Genomic DNA, 6288 nt, shown 5'->3' with positions numbered 1-6288 from the left:
TGCAGCCATGAAATTAAAAGACGCTTGCTCCTTGGAGGAAAAGCTATGACAAACCTGCTGCTGCTGCTGCTGCTAAGTCGCTTCAGTCGTGTCCAACTCTGCGGGACCCCAGAGACGGCAGCCCACCAGACTCCCCTGTCCCTGGGATTCTCCAGGCAAGAACACTGGAGTGGGGTGCCATTTCCTTCTCCGATGCATGAAAGTGAAAGTGAAGTTGCTCAGTTGTGTCCGACTCTTAGTGACCCCATGGACTGCAGCCCACCAGGCTCCTCTGTCCATGGGATTTTCGAGGCAAGAGTAATGGAGTGGGGTGCCATTGCCTTATCCATGACAAACCTAGACAGCATATTAAAAAGAAGAGACATTATCTTACTGACAAAGGTCCGAGTAGCCAAAGCTATGGTTTTTCCAGTAGTCATGTATGGATGTGAGAGTTGGACTGTAAAGAAAGCCGAGCACCGAAGAATTGATGCTTTTGAACTGCGGTGTTGGAGGAGACTCTTGAGAGTCCCTTGGACTACAAGGAGATCCAACCAGTCCATCCTAAAGGTGATCAGTCCTGAGTGTTCATTGGAAGGACTGATGTTGAAGCTGAAACTCCAATACTTTGGCCACCTGATTCGAAAAGCTGACTCATTTGAAAAGACCCTGATGCTGGGAAAGATTGAAGGCAGGAGAAGAAGGGAATGACATGATGAGATTGTTGGATGGCATCACAACTCAATGGACATGAGTTTGGGTAAACTCCGGGAGTTGGTGATGAATAGGGAGGCCTGGCATGCTGCAGTCCATAGGGTCACAAAGAGATGGACACCATTGAGCGACTAAACTGAGCTGAATTGGACAGCAAGGAGATCCAACCAGCCAATCCTAAAGGAAATTAACCCTGAATTTTCATTGGAAGGACTGATGCTGAAGCTGATATTCTAATACTTTGGGCACCTGATGCAAAGAGCTGACTCATTTGAAAAGACCCTGATGCTGGGAAAGATTGAGGGCAAGAGGAGAAGAGGGGACAGAAGATGAGATGGTTGAATGCCATCACCAACTCAACGGATGTGAGTTTGCACAAACTCCAGGAGATGGTGAAGGACAGGAGAGCCTGGTGTGTTGCAGTCCATGGGGTGGCAAAGAATCGGACATAACTTAGTGGCTGAACAACAACAGACTTTCTGATATTCCCCAAACATGTTCAGAGATTCCTCACCTTCTTGCCTTCCTTGGGCTATTTGTTCAGTCTGGTCTGCTGGCCCATCTCTGCCCATTCAAATCCTATTCTTCCCTTAGGGTGTATGGGTCCCTTCAACTTCCACAGGTCCTGACCTCTTCTGGCCTTGGGGCAGTGGTCAGTACACACCTGGCACTAAAGAGACTTGGTTTCACTCATGGCCCCACCCCTGTGTGAGACAAGCAGGGAAATAAAGATGCAGCCTGGGTGAGATTCCCCAGAGTAACTCCTTATGGGGGAAGGGATTCAGTAAACCCTAACTGAAAGAAGCTAATTTTAAGATCTTTTAACTGGGCACTGAAGCAGACTGACTTGTTAATAAGGGTTGATTTTTTTTTTTGTTTTGGTGTCTGGTCTGCTTTATTTGTCACTCTCAGAACACCTCATTTTTGACTGGACTCAGACTTGGAAGTAGAAGCTCTCAGGGAGGACAGCCTCCGTCTCTTGGCGATCTGCTCCTGCCTTTTTTCTTTGGCCTCCTTCATTCTCTTGGCCAAAAGCTTAGCATATTCTGCAGCCTCTTCTTTATTTTTCTTAGTACGCTGTTTCTTCAGAGCAATACGCCGGTGTTTGTGTTGCAGAACTCGGGGAGTCACGAGACGCTGAATCTTGGGTGCTTTAGTCCTAGGTTTCTTACCGTCTTTGTTTAGGGGCTTTTGCACAACATATTGGCGGACATCATCTTCTTTAGAGAGATCGAAAAGTTTGTGGATTCTGCTAGCTCTTTTGGGACCCAGGCGATGAGGCACTATAGTATCAGTGAGTCCAGGAATATCCTTCTCCCCTTTTTTCACGATGACCAAATTAAGAACACTCAGATTGGCATCCACAATGCAACCCCGCACAGATTTGCGCTTTCTCTCTCCAGTCCTCCTTGGTCTGTAACAGGAATGCCCCTTACTCAGAAGCAGGCGAACTCGGCCATGGGTCAAGACACCCTGCTTCATGGGGAAACCCTGCTTGTCGTTCCCGCCACTGATTCGGACCACATAACCCTTCCATTCTTCACCCAGAGCGTCAGCAGCAACTTCTGTGGCCATACGCTTCTCGTAGAAGGTACAAAGTTTTCGTTCATCATCCACTTCAGTGAGCTTCTGGCAGCCAGTGGCCGGGAAAGAGATGTTCAGCTTCATTCTGAAGCGGCCGACAGCCTCCGAGGCGCCACGAAAAAGAGACCCCAAGGGTTGATTTTTAAGGAAGACTGGGCACTGTCCTCTTTACTTGCTCCCCTGTGCCAGGCAAATAAGACCATTTATATTTGATAACATTATTTTCAAATTTCTATGGAACAAATACAAAGGTTGACCAAATATTAGGCCCTAAAATAAACCACAAGACATTCCCCAAAGTAGAAACTATCCAGTTAAATTTTCTGAACACAATGTAATAAAACTAAAATTTAGCTAAAGATTAACTGATAATTTTTGAAATGAAAAAAGTCCCTCCCAGAGGACTGAAAGGCGAAGTCAAAGAAAGTGTTAAGAGATGAATGGCAATTAAGAATACTTGGTTAAGAGCCCAGGGCATGGCCTTGAAGTCACGTGGCCCATGTCCATGTTCCAGCTCTGCTGTCCACTGACTGGGATTCTCATCCAGGTGCTTGAAATGACAGTAATACCTAACTCGGAGTTTTTTTTTTTTTCTTTTTTTAATTAAATAAGATGATAACTAAAGCATCCTTTAAACATCACTTATTTGTGTGTGGGTAATATTTCACAGTAACAGTTTAGATATGTAAAAAGGTCACTGTATAGATCTACCTCAAATTCCGCTGATGGTAGAAAACTTAAACTTGCAAATTGATGGAAACTGTCACATCGACTTTAGTCTCTTGGGGATAAATATTCAAGCAATCCAGAATCTTTCCTGATCCCTTGCTACGCCTCTGGGTCAACTCTTCTAGACTCAGATTCTTGGGCAGGAGCACCTGTTTAGCTGAACTGGGGTCACATGACTTCCCACAAGCTTTCAGAAAGAGAACAGAGGAACGTCTGCCCTCCTTCAGCTTCCATAGTTAGATACAGGATCTTGTGTACTCAAAGACCTCGCCACCTGCTGAGCAGCCAGAACCCAGAAGATATCTACCTTACCCTCCCTTCAACAAAAGGAAATTTTGTTTCTGTCCTAAATGTCTCCCCAGAATGTGCTACACTCCATGATTGGTCCTTTTTAGTGTTTAAAGTCTTATATTATTATAAATTCTTCCCTAAACCATAATGTATTAAATACATTATATGTATTTAATATAATTATATGTATATTAAATACATATAATGCTTTAAGCCCTTCAGCCTTTGGGTCTTGATCTGCAGTTCTGGGGAATAAAAAATTCATTGTAATAGTTTGATGAGTAGAGATTATGGCAGCTAGAAAAGTGGAGGAAAGTAAAACCTTGGCAGAAAGTCTCATTTTATTGAGTTATGCTCTCTTTATTACTGTTGGTAGAAACTATATGGTGGGGGGGACTTCCCTGTTGGTCCAGTGGTCAAGACTTTGCCTTCCAATGCAAGGGGTATGGGTTTGAACCTTGGTTGGGGAGCTAGGACCTCCCATGCCTTGGGGTCAAAAAAGAAAACCCCCAAAACATAGGACAGAAGCAATATTGTAACAAATTCAATAAAGATTTTAAAAATGATTCACATAAAAAAAAAAGATTAGAAAAAAGGAAATATATGGGATTGCCAGTTGTTTAAAAAGAGAAAATAAATAACGCTGGGCCAAAGCAGTTAGACAAGTTATAAAAAATAAAGAATCATAAAAAAATATTGAATTCTAATTAATGAATAAATGCTGAAGTGTTTAGGGGTGAAATATATTAATGTTTGCAACTTACTTTGAAATGTATAAAATATAAGATGGATGGTTAGATAGAAGAAGAGATGGTTAAATAGTGATAAAGCAATTAGCAAAATGTTCATTATAGAATCTGAATAGTGGTATATGGATTTTCACTTTTAAATTGTCTGCCAGTTTGAAATTTTCCATAATTAACTGAATAAAGAAATTAATATAGGTAAAACAGAAAAGTAGCAGAAGTGAAAAAATATATCCCAGAGCTGGAAGATATCAAATAGATAAATTTCTACAAAATCAATAAAAAAAAGTCTAAAAAGAGAAAATTCAAATATACTACATTAATAATAAAAAGAGGAGGCAACCTCTTTTTTAGAAAAACAGTATCGACTCTCCACTAGTAGATTTTCTGAATTGGGCAATTTTCTAGGGGAAAAAATATGTAAGTATTTAAGAAGAGAAAAAAATCAAAATGAACCAATATGGTCATTAAAAAATGAAAATATGACTGCTTACCCAAATAAGAGCTGGACCCAGATAAGCCTGCAGGTAAATTCTATCAAAGCTTTGAGAGACAGATGATTCTGGTACTAAAACTGGAAAATTCTGAAAGAGATGGGAATACCAGACCACCTAACCTGCCTCTTGAGAAATCTGTATGCAGGTCAGGGAGCAACAGTTAGAACTGGACATGGAACAACAGACTGGTTCCAAATAGGAAAAGGAGTACATCAAGGCTGTATATTGTCACCCTGCTTATATAACTTATATGCAGAGTACATCATGAGAAATGCTGGACTGGAAGAAACACAAGCTGGAATCAAGATTGCTGGGAGAAATATCAATAACCTCAGATATGCAGATGACACCACCCTTATGGCAGAAAGTGAAGAGGAACTAAAAAGCCTCTTGATGAAAGTGAAAGAAGAGACTGAAAAAGTTGGCTTAAAGCTCAATATTCAGAAAACGAAGATCATGGCATCTGGTCCCATCACTTCATGGGAAATAGATGGGGAAACAGTGTCAGACTTTATTTTTGGGGATCCAAAATCACTACAGATGGTGACTGCAGCCATGAAATTAAAAGACGCTTACTCCTTGGAAGAAAAGTTATGACCAACCTAGATAGTATATTCGAAAGCAGAGACATTACTTTGCCAACTAAGGTCTGTCTAGTCAAGGCTATGGTTTTTCCTGTGGTCATGCATGGATGTGAGAGTTGGACTGTGAAGAAGGCTGAGCGCCGAAGAATTGATGCTTTTGAACTGTGGTGTTGGAGAAGACTCTTGAGAGTCCCTTAGACTGCAAGGAGATCCAACCAGTCCATTCTGAAGGAGATCAACCCTAGGATTTCTTTGGAAGGAATGATGCTAAAGCTGAAGCTCCAGTACTTTGGCCACCTGATGCGAAGAGTTGACTCATTGGAAAAGACTCTGATGCTGGGAGGGATTGGGGGCAGGAGGAGAAGGCGACGAGCGAGGATGAGATGGTTGGATGGCATCATGGACTCGATGGAAGTGAGTCTGAGTGAATTCCGGGAGATGGTGATGGACAGGGAGGCCTGGCATGCTGCAATTCATGGGGTCGTAAAGAGTCGCACACAACTGAGCGACTGAACTGAACTGAACTGAACTGAAAGCACAGAAAACCTTCCCCTCTCATTTAATGAAGCTAAAATGATCCTGATTCCACAACCTGAAAAATATAGCAAATACAAAAACACATTATGAATATAAATATCAATGTCCTAAATAAAATGTCAGCAAAATGAATCTGGAAGCATATTATTAGAGTAAAATTTATTTCAAGGATATTAAGAAATATATTCATAATTTATAAGTCAAAGGAAAAATGTCATTTAAATGGATGCAGAAAATACCTTTGATACAACTCAATATCCACTAAGGAGATTAAAAAAAAATGTTTTCCCTTAGCAGAATCAAGAGAAACCTCCAGGACAAATACTTAAAACATCATGCTTAATAGTAAAACAATGGGACACTGCCATTAAAATAAAGAACATAAGGTTTCTTGCTATCACCACTGTTATTCAACACTGTTTGGGGAATTCTAGCCCATGCTAGGGCAACAAAATGATGTAAGAGGTATAAATATTGGTAAAGGAAGAGTGAAGTTTTAATTATGGCTTCTCCCTAGAAAAACCTAAGAAAATTCATTAAATTAATATAAAAACCTTCAAATGATAGCCAGATCCAAGAATAATATTTTTAAGAATCAGCTTTTTCACATGGCATCAATACCTAGTT

General features: G+C 40.9%; 1 pseudogene; it reads right to left on the bottom strand.

The window, feature by feature from the left end:
* Window positions 1-1611: 1611 nt before the first annotated feature.
* On the bottom strand, window positions 1612-2361 carry LOC138081546 (small ribosomal subunit protein eS6 pseudogene; annotated as a pseudogene).
* Window positions 2362-6288: the final 3927 nt, after the last annotated feature.

Source organism: Capricornis sumatraensis, chromosome 6 (genome assembly GCF_032405125.1).
Source record: "Capricornis sumatraensis isolate serow.1 chromosome 6, serow.2, whole genome shotgun sequence".
Classification (NCBI taxonomy): Eukaryota; Metazoa; Chordata; class Mammalia; order Artiodactyla; family Bovidae; genus Capricornis; species Capricornis sumatraensis.
Note: the sequence above shows the minus strand (reverse complement) of the source record. Positions and strands in the feature narration are given on the sequence as shown.